This window comes from Buteo buteo, chromosome 16 (genome assembly GCF_964188355.1).
Source record: "Buteo buteo chromosome 16, bButBut1.hap1.1, whole genome shotgun sequence".
NCBI classification, from domain to species: domain Eukaryota; kingdom Metazoa; phylum Chordata; class Aves; order Accipitriformes; family Accipitridae; genus Buteo; species Buteo buteo.
The window spans coordinates 10,490,124-10,505,162 of NC_134186.1; the positions used below are offsets into that span (position 1 = coordinate 10,490,124).

General features: G+C 48.0%; 1 protein-coding gene across 4 annotated transcripts in view; it reads left to right on the forward strand.

The window, feature by feature from the left end:
* The first annotated feature begins 12,687 nt into the window (after nucleotides 1-12,687).
* The window catches only part of KMT5B (lysine methyltransferase 5B), a 32,067-nt gene continuing 29,715 nt past the window's right edge, over nucleotides 12,688-15,039 (forward strand). For 2 of the 4 annotated variants that reach the window (XM_075047804.1, XM_075047803.1), the window contains exon 1: nucleotides 12,873-13,501. The gene's annotated coding sequence lies outside the window, so the exon portion shown is untranslated. Of the gene's footprint in view, nucleotides 12,705-12,872; nucleotides 13,502-15,039 lie in introns of those variants that run through there. The other 2 variants (XM_075047805.1, XM_075047806.1) reach the window with 2 other exon arrangements.

A 15,039-nucleotide genomic window follows, 5' to 3' on the forward strand; every position in this document is an offset into this window, starting at 1 on the left:
GTACTTGGCTCAGTTTCAAAGTCCATCCTGCAGTCATTTGGGTAATTCTTACAGTAATACCCTTGATATGGCATATAGACACTGTAGATACAATGACATATATTGGCAGGTTATTTAGCAGTTAAATATCATACAGCCTAATTCACTGGCCTTTCTCTCCCAAAATCAAATCTCCCTGAGGTACACATCAAACTTCCCCATCCTTCTGCATCACCCACCAGGTGTACCCAGGTCCCTGAGCAAAAACAACCCCTTGAATGGGTTTGCCTCTGCTCGAGGGAGGACTAACCCAGACCGTCTTTCCTAACATACTCCTCATGTGCACTACAGGGACTTTATCCCCTTCTACAGTATGTGGAAGTCTTGGTTGGGCGGGGCCAGCCCGATTGGCGGATCCTCTAGTACTAACTAACCAGGTGGCTTTTGTTAAATGTGTATCCCAGTGTTTGAAAGTTCCCCCCCCTCATCGCTCTCAATGTAGTTTTCAGCAGTCCATTGTATCGTTCGATTTTTCCGGAGCCTGGTGCGTGATAAGGGATGTGATATACCCACTCAATGCCACGTTCTTTGGCCCAGGTGTCTATGAGGTTGTTTCAGAAGTGAGTCCCATTGTCTGACTCGATTCTTTCTGGGGTGCCATGTCGGCATAAAACTTTCTCTTCAAGGCCCAGGATAGTGTTCTGGGCAGTGGCGTGGGACACAGGATATGTTTCCAGCCATCCAGTGGTTGCTTCCACCATTGTAAGCACATGGCACTTGCCTTGGAGGGTTTGGGAGTGTGATATAGTCAATCTGCCAGGCCTCCCCCTGTTTATATTTCAGCCATCGCCCTCCATACGACAGGGGTTTCAGCCGCTTGGCTTGCTTAATTGCAGCACATGTTTCACATTCATGGATGACCTGTGCGATAGTGTCCATGGTCAAGTCCACCCCTCGATCACGAGCCCATCTATATGCTGCATCTCTTCCCTGATGGCCTGAGGTATCATGGGCCCACTGAGCCATAAATAGCTCACCCCTATGCTGCCAGTCCAGGTCCATCTGAGACACCTCAATCTTGGCGGCCTGATCTGCCTGCTGGTTGTTTTGATGTTCTTCAGTGGCCCGACTCTTGGGTACATGAGCATCTACATGACATACTTTTACCACTAGCTTCTCTATCCAAACAGCGATATCTTGCCACAGTGCGGCAGCCCAGATGGGTTTACCTCTGCGCTGCCAGTTGCCCTTCTTCCATTGCTGTAGCCACCCCCATAGGGCATTTGCTACCATCCATGAGTCAGCATAGAGATAGAGCACTGGCCACTTCTCTCTTTCAGCAATGTCTAATGCTAGCTGGATGGCTTTCACCTCTGCAAACTGACTCAATTCACCTTCTCCTTCAGCAGTTTCTGCGACTTGTCATGTAGGACTCCATACAGCGGCCTTCCACCTTCGATGCTTTCCCACAATGCGACAGGACCCATCAGTGAACAGGGCATGTTGCCTCTCATTTTCTGGCAGTTTATTATACAGCGGGGCCTCTTCAGCACGTGTCACCTCCTCCTCTGGCGACATTCCAAAATCTTTGCCTTCTGGCCAGTCTGTGATCACTTCTAAAATTCCTGGGCGACTGGGGTTTCCTATGCGAGCCCGTTGTGTGATCAGTGCGGCCCACTTACTCCACGTGGCATCAGTCGCGTGATGTGTAGAGGAGACCCTCCCTTTGAACATCCAGCCCAGCACTGGCAGTCGGGGTGCTAAGAGGAGCTGTGTTTCAGTACCAACCACTTCTGAGGCGGCTCAAACTCCTTCATATGCTGCCAATATCTCTTTTTCAGTTGGAGTATAGCGAGCCTCGGATCCTCTGTATCCCCGACTCCAAAACCCCAGGGGTCGGCCTTGGGTCTCCCCAGGTGCTTTCTGCCAAAGGCTCCAGGTAGGGCCATTCTCCCCAGCTGCAGCGTAGAGCACATTTTTAACATCTTGTCCTGCCCAGACTGGCCCAAGAGCTACTGCATGAACAATCTCCCGCTTAATTTGTTCAAAGGCTTGTCGTTGCTCAGGCCCCCATTTAAAATTGTTCTTCTTCCGGGTAACTTGGTAGAGAGGACTTACAATTTGACTGTAATTTGGAATATGCATTCTCCAAAAGCCCACAACACCTAAGAAAGCCTGCGTTTCCTTTTTGTTAGTCAGTGGGGACATAGCTGCTATTTTGTTGATCACATCCATAGGGATCTGACGACGCCCGTCTTGCCATTTTACTCCTAAGAATTGGATCTCCTGCACAGGTCCCTTGACCTTACTTTCTTTTATGGCAAAACCAGCCTTCAAAAGGATTTGGATTATTTTCTTCCCTTTCTCAAAAACTTCTTCTGCCGTGTTGTCCCATATGATGATGTCTTCATTCAGCCCACGATAATCTACTGTTACGTCTCCATTCCCCATTAGATTTCCGCACGGGCCATATGGGGCTATTAAAGGGTGAGTGAGTCTTGCTGATCACTCCTTGGCTCTCCAATTGGCAAATCAGCTTATGGATGGGGATCAGGGAGTCTCAACTGGTGCGATATTGCCGCCGGTGCACCGTCGTGATAGCAATTGGCACCTGTTGTTCTTCAACCTTCAGCAACCCCACAACTGAAGGGTCTTGGGAGAGACCAGGCAGGGTAGACAGCTGTTCAATCTCCTCCGTCTCCAATGCAGCTATACCAAAGGCCCAACGGTACCCTTTTGGGTCCTTGAAATACCCCCCTCCTGAGATAATCTATACCAAGGAAGCACAGGGCATCTGGGCCAGTCACAATGGGGTGTTTATGCCACTCATTCCCGGTTAGACTCATTTCAGCTTCCAATTCGGTTAGCTCTTGGGATCCCCCTGTCACACCAGAGATACAGATAGGTTCTGCCCCTTTACAACTTGATGGCATTAGGGTGCATTGTGCACCAGTGTCTACTAGAGCCTTATATTCCCATGGGTCTGATGTGCCAGGCCATCGAATCCACGCTGTCCAGTAGACTCGGTTGTCCCTCTCCTCCACCTGGCTGGAGGCAGGGCCCCTCTAATCCTGATTAGAATATCCGTTACTCACTTTTCGCACATGTGAATCAGAAGTCCCTTCAAGAGGATCAGAAATGAGATCAGCCCATCTACTGCATCTGGGGGACTGCTCACGGGAAACTGGAGCAGCAGTTTTCCAAGAAGAATCCTCTTTTCTGGTTGCTTTTTCTCGCAACTCCCATACCCGTGCATCCAGGACTGAGGTAGGTTCTCCATCCCACTTCCTCATGCCCTCTCCATGGTCACACAGGGAAAACCACAGGTTAGCCTGTCGTGTGTACTTTTCTCTCTCCTCTCTCTTGGGCAGAGGAATGCTTACTCCCAATAGCTGTGATGTGGGCCTGTACAGGTGGGGAGAAGGACATATCCACTTTGAATTGCTGGAACTCTTGGGACAATTCCTCTACAGCCGAGACACAGGCCCGTAGGGAGGAAGAGAGACTTCCTTCGTATTGCCGGAGTAGGACAGCCAATTCATCCACTGTTTGTCCATAGCCTTCTTTCCAGGACATTACTGCCAATGAGTTGGCATAGGTTGGTGGTGCCCTTCGTAGAAACTTCCGCCACATTGGTTGTGTGCACTGGACTTCATCTGGATCTGTGGGTGACTGCGCATTTTCTGGATCATTATAAATCGCCTCCAGCACGGCTAATTCCCTCAGGTATTGGATACCTCTCTCCATGGTGGTCCACCTGCCTTGGTGACATGTAACTTCATCCTTGAAGGGGTATCTTTCCTTTACACCTAACAGAAGTCGCCTCCAGAGGCTGAGGACTTGTGTTTTTCTCCCAATCGCCTTGTCGATGCCCCCTTCCCTAGACAGAGATACTAACTGCTTGGCTTCTTTACCCTCTAATTCCACACTACTAGCCCCATTATCCCAGCATTGGAGCAGCCAGGTAACAATGTGCTCACCTGGGTGGTGGCTAAAATCTTTTCGCATGTCACGCAACTCACTCAGGGATAGAGATCGGGTAATTATTTCAGGTTCTGCCTCTTCCTCCTGTTCTCGTGATGACCCTGGTTCATCTTCATCTCTCACTAAGCGAACTGATTTCTTTGTGTGTTTCTTTTTCTGTACAGGGGCGACTGATACTGGCACAGGCTGGTTCTCTGGTTTAGCTGCAGTATCTGTCACCGGGGTTGGGGTAGCCACGCTGCCTGCTGCCGGGGTTGGGGTAGCCACGGTGTCTGTTGTCAGGGTTTGGGTAGCCACGGTGCATGTTGTCCTGTTTTCCATCTTTTCCCCCTTTTCCCCCTGAGGGTGCTGCCTAATATCAAGCAGTGTTTGGTAGATACTGGCCAGGGCCCAGCACAGTGCAGTGAGTTGTGCGTCTCTGGAATAGCCACAGCATTTTTCTTTCAAATATTCTACCACTTCATGAGGGTTCTGTAGTTGTTTGGGAGTGAACTTCCAAGCCACTGGAGGTGAGAAGTTCTCTAGATACCTGCCCATATCCTCCCACATGCCGTGCCACCCATGAATAACCAGCTTTGGGGCAGATCTCTGGGTGGTACTCTTAAAGAGCCTTTTTGTAGCCCTAAACAAGACCTGAAACATAGTCAGGAGGCATAGCACTAACAGCACACTGGCTTGCACATCCCAAGGATATTCAAAATTCTCAAAAGCTGTTGTAATTAGTCGGAAGGAGAGAAGGGAGGCGAACGGACGGGGGGAAGTATCCCCCCCTAACTTCCCCATGGATTGGGTGTAATTACCAATAAAATCCGACAGAAGGTGCCCAAAGTATGGAAATGATATCACTGCCTCATACAGATACCGGCTTAACCTCATGACCAGTGATGTAATCATTTCACAAGGCGACCGTGACCAGTACAGCAAAATGATAATCCCAATCACTCTCCCAGAGGTGAGATACGCAACTACAGGCAAGACATAGAGCATATAAGAACTTACAAAACGCCACCATGTAAACAAATGAACCAACATTGTGATCTAACATCTATTTATCTAGTATAAGAAATGCGTATGACAAATTTGTTTCAACACATTCTGGCCAGATCTGTCGTTATCCCAACCCTTCGTGCCCCACGTTGGGCGCCAAAAAGGACTGTCGTGGTTCCAGCCCAGCCGGTAACAAAGGACCACGCGGCCGCTCACTCACTCCTCCCGCCCCCCTCCGGTGGGATAGGGAGGAGACAGAGGAGAGAAAAGAAAAAAAAAAAAAAAAAAAAACAAAAAACTGGAACCTCGAGGGTTGAGATAAAGGCAGTTTACTGGGACAACACACAAAAAAAGATAAGTTACAACAACAACAACGGTACTAATAAAAGAATATAGAAAAGGAGTGATGCACAGTGCAACTGCTCACCACCCGGGACCCAACGCTCCACCACTTCCCCCACGAAAGTCGAGAGAGCTCCCCCCAGCCCGCTCCCCATTTATATACTGAGCATGATGTCACATGGTATGGAATAGCTCCTGGGCCAGTTCAGGTCAGCTGCCCTGGCTATGCCCCCCAACACCCCCCCCACCACCACCCCCCCCCCCCCCCCCCCACCCCCCCCCCCCCCCCCCCCGCCGCCACCTCCCAGGTTCCTGTAAAAATTAACTCTATCCCAGCTGAACCCAGGACACCTCCCCTCCCCTGAACTAACCTCTTGCATGCTTCCGAAATGTGTAATCATATGGTGAAAGACAACCTTTTCCCTTTCCAAGCAAGTAATGAACACAGTAAACTCCATTTTGCTTGATGGAAATGCTGCAGAGATGCACTCAACTTATTTTTTGTCACTTGACAAAAATGCTCTGTTTTTCTGATTTTTAATTTTTTTTTTTTTTTCCGGGAGACAAAAAATTCTTATGCCAGCCCTGGGACATGAAGCTAAAATTACAAGCACACAAATTATTCTCCTCTGCATCATTGCTGGGTAAAGCAGCCTCTCTGGAAACAATAGCTGGAGCTTGAGGTATCTACAGGGAAAACAGATCATTGTGGTTGATTTAATGCCCTTCTCATGGGATTTACTCTTGGCAAAGTGCCTGAGTGGTTTATGTCAGAAGGGATACACAATTCGCATGTGGATCCAACGCTCACTGTGAGGTAACTCTTCAGTGCTAATGAGCATAAAAGGAGTGAGCATCCCATGAATTAAAAAAAAATGCACCTGAGAACCACCCTCCATCAGGAGAAAACCAAAGGCCTGCCAGATTCTGGTAGCAGAGGGAGAAAGATGAATATCCACCTATCTCTCCAATATAACCAAAAGCAGTGATGAGAAGAAATTACTACTAGGTTCCATAATTGGATAATGAGCAGAACAGTGTCAGTGCATGAAAATCTGCAAACAAAAATATGAAACAAGCACATTTTTGGGTCCCTTTTTCTGCCCTTTGGACCATTTTAGAAACAGACACTATGTTTTTTCCAGGTGTGAGATAATGAATACAGGTAATATATATGGGCAAATAATGCCTTGATCAGCATGCTCTGTTGGAATCAGATCAGTACCCATCAGAAATTTTCCATGATCCTGTACTTTAAAAACAAAACAAAAAACTTTTACTGTAACAAAGCTTGCAAGGTGAAAATACTGTGTTTGTTTTTGTTCTACGACTTGAAAGAAAGCATCCCATTGCTGTTCACATGGCTGGAGACTCTGTTCAGTAATAGAACTGCAAATACCATCATTTTGGATTTGGAAATCTGTAGTGGATGAATGAAGTTCCTTCCTTCCTCCCTTATAATAGGTGCAGTCTAGGCAACCCAAGGAGACTGCATAGCAGAACGAGGTCCACTGCTATTTACCATGGAGACAAGTGAGAGGTGTTGAAGCATAGCACTTGTACAGAACTAGTAGCCTTCCTTGTTGGTATGACAAAAGAAAATGAAATACCCCCTGCCAATATAATGAATCTCTGAACAACAATGGAGCTTTGGAAAGACAGTAACAACTCCTCCCTCCAAAGCATGAAAATGATGGAGATCAATACAACTTAAGGGTGATACTTGCTGAGCTCTCAGTTCTTCTGCATAGCTTCCTTCATATAAACTGGGTTTGAAGTAAGCAAGTAGACATATAGAAACAAGAAAAAAACCCCAACCAACCTAACTTCAGTTTGAAAAGGAAAGAGATGGATTCAGATACAATTTGAGAGGAAATGAATGTTTCAGAACTGACCTGGAAGTTGCAAATCATGGACAGACTGTGGTCCACCTGGTCATCTGCTCTATGTGTAGCTCCTACACACTTAAAGGTAAGCAGGGAGAGTCAAGCTTTTGGAAATATGCTACTACAAATCCATAAGCAATTTTAAAAGCATCCAAAGGACAGCATATCATTCCAGAAAGCAGAAAAAAAATAAAGGAGGGGAAAAAAAGGCTATTTTTTTCCCTGTTTCTTGATACTTTCTGTGCATTTGTATAATATCTAATGTAGTGGGATCCTGATGTGATTAGGCTTTGTCCATGACACTCTAAGAGCAATAACAGGCTTACTGAAAGTAGTAAACTCATAATGACTTCAAAGGGCTTTGCCTCAAGGCAGTGAACAATTTCTGGAGCTTGTTTTTCTTCAAATTCTAACCTGTGTTTTCTGTACAAATATCGCCTTCCTTCTATTAGTACCTCTTACGTAGAGACAGGTCACTCAGAAAGAAAGAAAGAAAAGCAGGAGTAAAAAAGCAGGAAAGAAAGCAGGAGTAAAGCAGTATTTGTTTGATACCAAAGCAGTATTCCTTGCTGAAGGACAGTAACTGCAGCACTCTTCCAAGGACTGGTAAAAATCTAACTATCAACAAGCAAAACTGATCTTGGAGAAGAGAGAAGGCTGGAAGGGTTTTCACTGGAATCTAGCTGGCGTCCAAACACTCATTTGCTGTGAGTTCTGACATGAAATTCTGCATCTTTAGCAAAAAAGAATATGTGGAGTTATTTGCAAATGAATTCTGACTGTTCCTTCCTGCCATGCAACTCCTCGTCATTTATTCTCATCTCCCTTTTCCTCTTCCTCTACAACTTGCTTTACTTTTTGGAAATGTATCCCCTGTTTGAGAAACAGGATTTAATATCACCCTAATTGCCTCCTATTTTGGGGGGAGAGGGAAAAAGGAATAGAAATGAGTATTATTTCATTTGTTTGCATATGCTCACATGTTAGAAGGGTGTGATAAACCCGGGATCCATACTGAGAAAATTTTCCCTTTCACCATGAAGGAATTTTATGAAGGAAGGGTTTTCTCTCTGAAGAGGGATTGTGTTAGGAAATGGGACAGTCTCTTCCCTGTACACAAAGGATTTTGGTTTGCAGGTGCCTTTTCCAGCCTTCTGATCTAAACAGAAAAATCCAGTTATTGTTAGAGATAGCATTATTCCTGTTTAGCAACCAGCCCTCTTCTGTCTTTTTCTTTTGGACATAGCCTAACATGCAGAGAGGCAGTTACTACAATATTGAGTGACAGAGGCTCCTGGATCAGAAGATACTGACATTATTTCTGTTTGATGGTGGGGGGAAAAAAATGCAAAACATGACTTATGCAAACCTCTGCAGATATTGATTAGCTTATTTTAAAAATAAAGGAAAGGGTTGCTGTTGGTATGCATTGCTGGAGAAAATCTGCCTCTACTGCAGGAAGGGAGCTGAGCTTTTATACTCATCATTTCTGCACCGCGCCCCTGTATTAGAGTCACAGAAAAGAGACCTATGATAATGAAGAAGTACAAACCACTGTATTTTGTAAATAACAATCTGCAGACCCTAAGTGAATACAAGGATGTAATTCACTCTAGGATTTCTGCAGCTGTTAATAAATCACTCAAGCTGCACTCGGGCAGCTTATGACATCAGCAGATCCTCTCAAGTGAATTACAGCCATTAATTTACACAGAGAAGGCCATCTATCATTTATTATTGACCATCTGTTACTAGGAATATGTACATTTTTGATAAATTAATAAGATTTTGATAGAAAATATCTTTAATTTATTCCTATGTACATTCATTTGTGATGTGCAACTTTGGGTTTGCAATTATCAGTGAAAACTGACTTGTGACATCAGCCAGAGGTGGTTACACGTTGATGCAACAGTATGCCTCACAGCAAGTTTAGCAAGGCACCGTGTCTAGTACTTAAGGCCACACTCCTGCACAGATGGAAGGGATTGATCCTCTCAAAGATGTCACAGGAAGATATTTACTCACTCAGCATACAAAGGAAACAAATTCTCTGTGTGCCTGTGCCAACAGAAAAGTGTCGTTTGCAATGTGAAACCTGTTACTCCTTTGCACACAGTTTCTTCCCAATAGTAAAAATAACGGCTATAGAGCATCTGCTTGCTGTAAACAGAAGATAAAACATTGCCATAAACGAAAGATCAAGTTCATTACACCTGACGATCTACTTTGGCTGCTTGTATTTCTTTCTGTTTCCTCATGCTTCTACCTCACTGGGTGATATTGCTGGGCTCTTAGAATCGGCAGAACTGAGGGTAGGGATTTGGGCACAGCATTTCCAGTTTAAAATTCCAATATAAATTATAGCATAAGACATGGTGTGCTTGAAAACTTTCATGGCACAAAGGTGCCTTATAGCCTGGCAGGCCTGCTAAAGAGCCAGAACATATACAACAACTCAGCTTTGTTATTGGCACATAGACACTCCTAGATGTCCATTTCAGAAATGCTTACGCTGGGTCTATGTAAAAGTCCTGCAGAATAAAACTAAGCCAAAAATACCCCAAATGCCTGCGTGGCTGAGTAAAACTGTCAAGCAGGTGATGGACTTCTCAATTGTGGTTATATGTTTGTAGTCCTCCAAATTACCCATTGCCACAGTATTTAAGTCAGATTTGCAAATAAAGTAAGAATGGACATAGAGGCATACAGGGACAAAACACCATTTGCTCAGCTAGAGCTGTATCTTTTTCAGCTTAAGCTGGATTTGGCTTCATATCAATGGAAAGGTTTTGTTGCAGGGGTGGTTTTGAATAGAGAGGCTTAGGGCTGAGGGCTGGATTCTGACCCTGCAGCTGTGGACAAAAGTCTGGACTGATACAAAGCCCCAGAGACTGCAGTGCAGCAGGAGCTTCTACACGTAACTTGAGCCTAAAGTTCAAGTTTTGCTTCTTAAAAGATACGGTTTTTACAAAACCACTCATCACAAATATTTTAATAACTACAAATTTTCAGTAAAGACTGGATGACCAAAAACGTTTGCGATATTAGGACTGTACTGTCATAGCATATATGGGATGTTGAAAATGTAAAAGCTACTATTCCCAAAGTGGGAACATCTACAAAATCAGCAAAAAGGAAATTTTTGTAACTGTAACAATTTAGGAATACTACTTTGGGACTTAAAGACTACTGATTCTTGCCAACGCACGCTGAAATAAACTCATCCATTGCCTGGCATATGCTTGAAACCTTTCGGTCTTACAGCATCAGAAAAAAATTCTCCAGCAGCAGAAGTCACAAAATCACCATAGATATATTGAGTAACATGTGACTGAATGAAATTTTTACACCTTTAAAAAATAATGCCATCATCACCATCCTTTGATAACTAATTAGAAAACAATAAAAGTTTATTATCTGGGACCTTTCATGTTCTGGTGGAGGGTTAAGCCTGATATGGCAGTATTAATTTAGGAAGTGAAACCAATGTTGAAACTATCTATGGGTTTTTCACAATACAAAATATAATACATTTCTGAAATTACATTTAGTAGTCACCATGTATCTGCTGGTTTCCAGAAAAAACATGGGCACTCAAAATTGTTTAATGTAGTAAATTTACTCCTGAAGCATTCTGTCATGATTGGACAGTGGTTTGATCATCCAACTTTCTTATTTGCCTTTGCAAATATTTTTAACAGTATTTTGTTTTATTGAATGAAAGACCTACAATGGGAAAATGCTAGAATGTAGAAGTAATGAACCCAACTGTAATCAAACTGGGAACAGTGCTTATTTTTTCTTTAACTTAGAATTGTCACCAGAATAGCAGAGAAAATAAGTTTTAGATGAATGTATTCTGAAAAACAGTAACATCCTTTCAGACATAACCAGGGCTTTGTCACCAGAGCACCTGCTGGAGTCTACGGTGGAGATGTCAAAAGTTTTTTGTGTGCATTGCTTCAACCACATTAAGGACTCACCACCCCTTGTTGGAGCTATGGAGAACTCTTGTTGCTATTAGGACTGAAGCCACCATCTTCCAGTCTGGCAACATCTAAACTTCTGAGATGACTGTAGCCTTTCCCATAAATATACAGAGCAACCTGGTACATCTATAAAACAATATACAAATGCTGTTACTAATGTTATCACAGTGTCGCTGCTTGCGATGGTATTAATAGTCCATTCTGGTTTGAAGTAAATCTTTCAGAGGTTTACAATTTAACTGTAGAAGTCTGTGTTAATCTGGTATAGCAACGGGGCACGCAAAATCTTAGCTTCAGAGGCAATTTCTTGTTACCAAATTGTAGTAAAATCAATTTAGCTAGCAATTTGGTTTGTTGGGACACCTGCCATTTCCAGATATTGTTTCAGTTGTATAATTAAAGCAAAATTAAACCCAGTTCCATGCGAAATTGTATTTTATTAAAAAACTTCAGCATCCTACTATGAATAAAACTGAGGAATTGGTATTCCTGGTGAGTGGCTGCTGAGAGGAAAGGTGTTACGTGGCAAATCATGGCAAGTCTTTCCCTCTTCCACAAACATTTATGGTTACCTTAAAATGAACGCAAATAACCTAAAAGCTTCTAGTAAACTTATAAAACTTGTATTTGAGAATAGTCCATACCGTAACCAGCATGCCATATGACAAGAAACATAAAGGGCAACACAAAATACTAAGTACATAATACAACTTCTGAACTTTGAGCAGAAAAACGTTTGCTTTCGAGTTTTCCAACGTAGAAAGGTTCGGCAGCTACCGCGTTAGCAAGTTTCTTTCCACAAACGCACGTAACTCGGCCCGTTTCTGCTGGCGAGCGATAGGTACCACCACCACCGCCCCCCACCCGCCCCCGCCATCTCTGCCGGGTCCCGCAGCAGCGGAGCCGCCTTTTGTTTCGCGGGGGCTCTGCTGAGGCGGTCGGCCCACAGAGCTGCGGCCCGAACGGCACGCCGCTTCCGCGGCCGAGCGCCCACGCCCGGGCACCAACACGCGTGGGGAGGGCGCCGCGGCGGCGATCGGGGAAGCGGCCCGGCCCCTCTCCCCCACCGCGGGGCTGCCCCGCTTGGCGGCCCGGGGAAGGAGGCGCCGTCCCAGCCCCTCCAGGCCGCGGGGGCCATTTTTAAATGTCTGTCAGGCAGCGGCGGGGGAAGCAGGTGCCGGAGCCGGGAGCTCCCTGAGGCGCTGAAGTTGCGGTCCCCGCTCCCTCAGGCGGGGCAGGGTGGACTGTCACCTCACAGACGCCAGGGCAGAAGGGGCACCTAACACCTCTGCCGAGCCGCTACAGAGAAGGCATAAAGACAGCCGCCGGCCGCTCGCCCCCACGGCGGGGAGTCCCCGCATTTAAAGGGCAGCTCCGGGCGGAGGCATCCCTCCGCCGCGTGAGCCGGCCGGGACTTCTTCTTCCCACACACGGCCGGGCGGCCCGATCTGCGAGGTAGCCCGGACCTTGTTTTCCCTCAGCGAGATCCCTCCGCCGCGGCGCAGCGCCGCGCTGAGCGCTGATGGGAACTGCGGTGAGCGCTGTGCCTCCTCCGCGGGCGAGGCGCGGGGCCTCGCGGGCTGGTGGCCTGCCTCTGTGCCGACCGGGGTGAAGCGCCAGCGCAGGGAGAAGGCGGGGAGCGGCGCAGGTTGCGGGGTGGGGGGGTGGGGGGGGGCGTGCTGCGTTTCCTTGCGAGTGGTGTATCCTTCCGCGGCGGCGGGCGTAAGGCCGCGCCTGGGTGCGGTGTCCCTCCGCCGCCGGCAGCGCAGGGGCAGGCGGCGTCTCCCCGGACGGGGCGAGGAGGTCACGGGCTTCGCCGGCAGAAAGAAGAAAAAACTTCGGAGCGCGGTGGGCAGCGCAGCGGGCGGCCTGGCTCGGCAGGCCGTCGGACAGAGGGCTCCCCGCAGAGAAGAAGGAAAAGGAGGAAGAAGTGGCGGCGACGGTGGCCTGTCTTCGCCGCCGCCCCGCGGGGTCTCTGCGAGGGAGCCCGGGGGACTCTTTCTCGCGGGGCTCGGCGGAGGGATCTCTAGGAAGCTCTCTCTGTCACCTCCCCCCTGCACCGCTCGCCCCTCGGCGCCGCCATCTTGGATTTTAATCCGCCATTTTTTTTCCTCCCCCCACTCGGAATTATTTTTTTATCACTATCGCTGCTTTTTCCCCCACCTCCTTAGTTTTCCTCCCTTCTCCGCCCCTCCCTCGCTCAGTCTTCGCTTCCCCCCCCTCCCCTTTTTTCCCCCTCGCCCCCTTCCCTTTGATGATTCATTTTCCCCCAGTGGCGGCTGGGGCAGCGCCGGCGGCGGCGAGGGACCCAGCGCGGAGGGCAGCCGGGAGGTGAGTGTGTGTGTGTGAATTGGGGGGGGGGGGGGGGGGGGCGGGGGGTGTCGCGGCTCCCGTGGGCCCTGGGAGTAGGGTGCCCCCACGCGTGGGAGGCGCCAGGGGCAGCCTGTCAGCGGGCGGTGAGGCGGGGGCGCCTGGGGCTGTGAGGGGGCTGTGCCGCTCAGCTGGGGGGTTTCAGAACTCGGAGGGGGCCCGCTCCGTGGGGTGGGGAGCGCGGGGCGGCAGGGAGGGGGTGTGAGGAAGCGCCGAGCCCGGTGTCCTGCCCCCCCCACCCCAGCCCTGGGGCCGGCGGCGTCCCCCGCCGCCTCGGGCAGAGCGAGGGCGGCTTTCGGCGGCGCTGACAGACGGACCCCGCGCTCCATATTGGCGGTCGATGCGGGGAGGGGTGGGGTGCGAGGACGATGGGGACGACGGACCCGCGGTCGCTCGGAGAGAGGGGCGTCTGCAGGCGGTGCCGCCTCCCCGCCGCAGCCGGGGGAGGTGGGGGGCCGCGGCGGGGCCGGGGGTTGGCGGCGGCGGCGCCGCCGGCGGGAGGCGAGCCCTAGGGGGCAGCAGGCGGCTGGGGGGGCGGCGCCGCCCGGCCCGGCCCGGCCCCGCTCCGCTGCCTTCCGCCGCCCGCTTCCCCCTCGGTTCGTTCGCTGGGTTTTGTGCGGTAGCTTCAGCCTGGGGAGGCGTGTGGGGAGCTGGGGGAGGAAGCTGTTAGCTACCTGGCAGTTCGTGGCACTCCTGGTGCTAAATGGTTAGTGGTCCCGGCGGCACGGCTTTTCTCTGTTTGAGCCGTAATAGGAGTTTTAAGCCGTGTTCCTACTGATTGGTTTTTATTAAGGTCTGTTTTGAGTGACCGCTCCGGTCTCAGAGCTTGCTGCCTTCGTTAGATCGAAACGCCTGACATCCTGCGGGTTTTTTGTGTATTTTCATTGGGGAATGTATGCTTTTAAGGAAGGGGTAAAGCACATCTTTGTCCGGCATCTGTATCTGAAAGTTTGAAGTCAAATTATCTTCAACACATTACTCTCTGAAAAAGATGGGGGGTGAGAGAGAAAGTATGTGGTGTTTTGTTGAGTTGTATCACAGGCAGCATGAGAATCTTCAGTATATAACTTGGTGTAGTTTTCTGGTGGGTTGAATTCAGTGCAGTGCGACACGTATGAGATGGCTATCTGATCAGAGTGTTTAATAGTGTAACTATAAATACGTAGTGGGAGGTTTTAATCAATGAGGTTAAAGTGTACTATAGAGTAAGTTCACAGAGAGCCAAGTCATGCCCTGTTTCCATGATCTGGTCACTATAGCTATGGATGCATCCTCTTCCATTTTAATTAAAAATTAACTTCTGTCTTGAATTCTTTAAGGCTTTTTCCTTGCAAGTAACACTGTGAGGAAATCAAAACTTATTTGATTGAAAAATGGGATTTGTTTGTTTGTTGTGCTATTTTGTTGTTAGAGCCAGACAGACATGTACAAACATCTCTGCTTTATACCCATTTGAGTTCGCAAACTGGAGAATAAGATTTATTTGAAGTAATTACTTA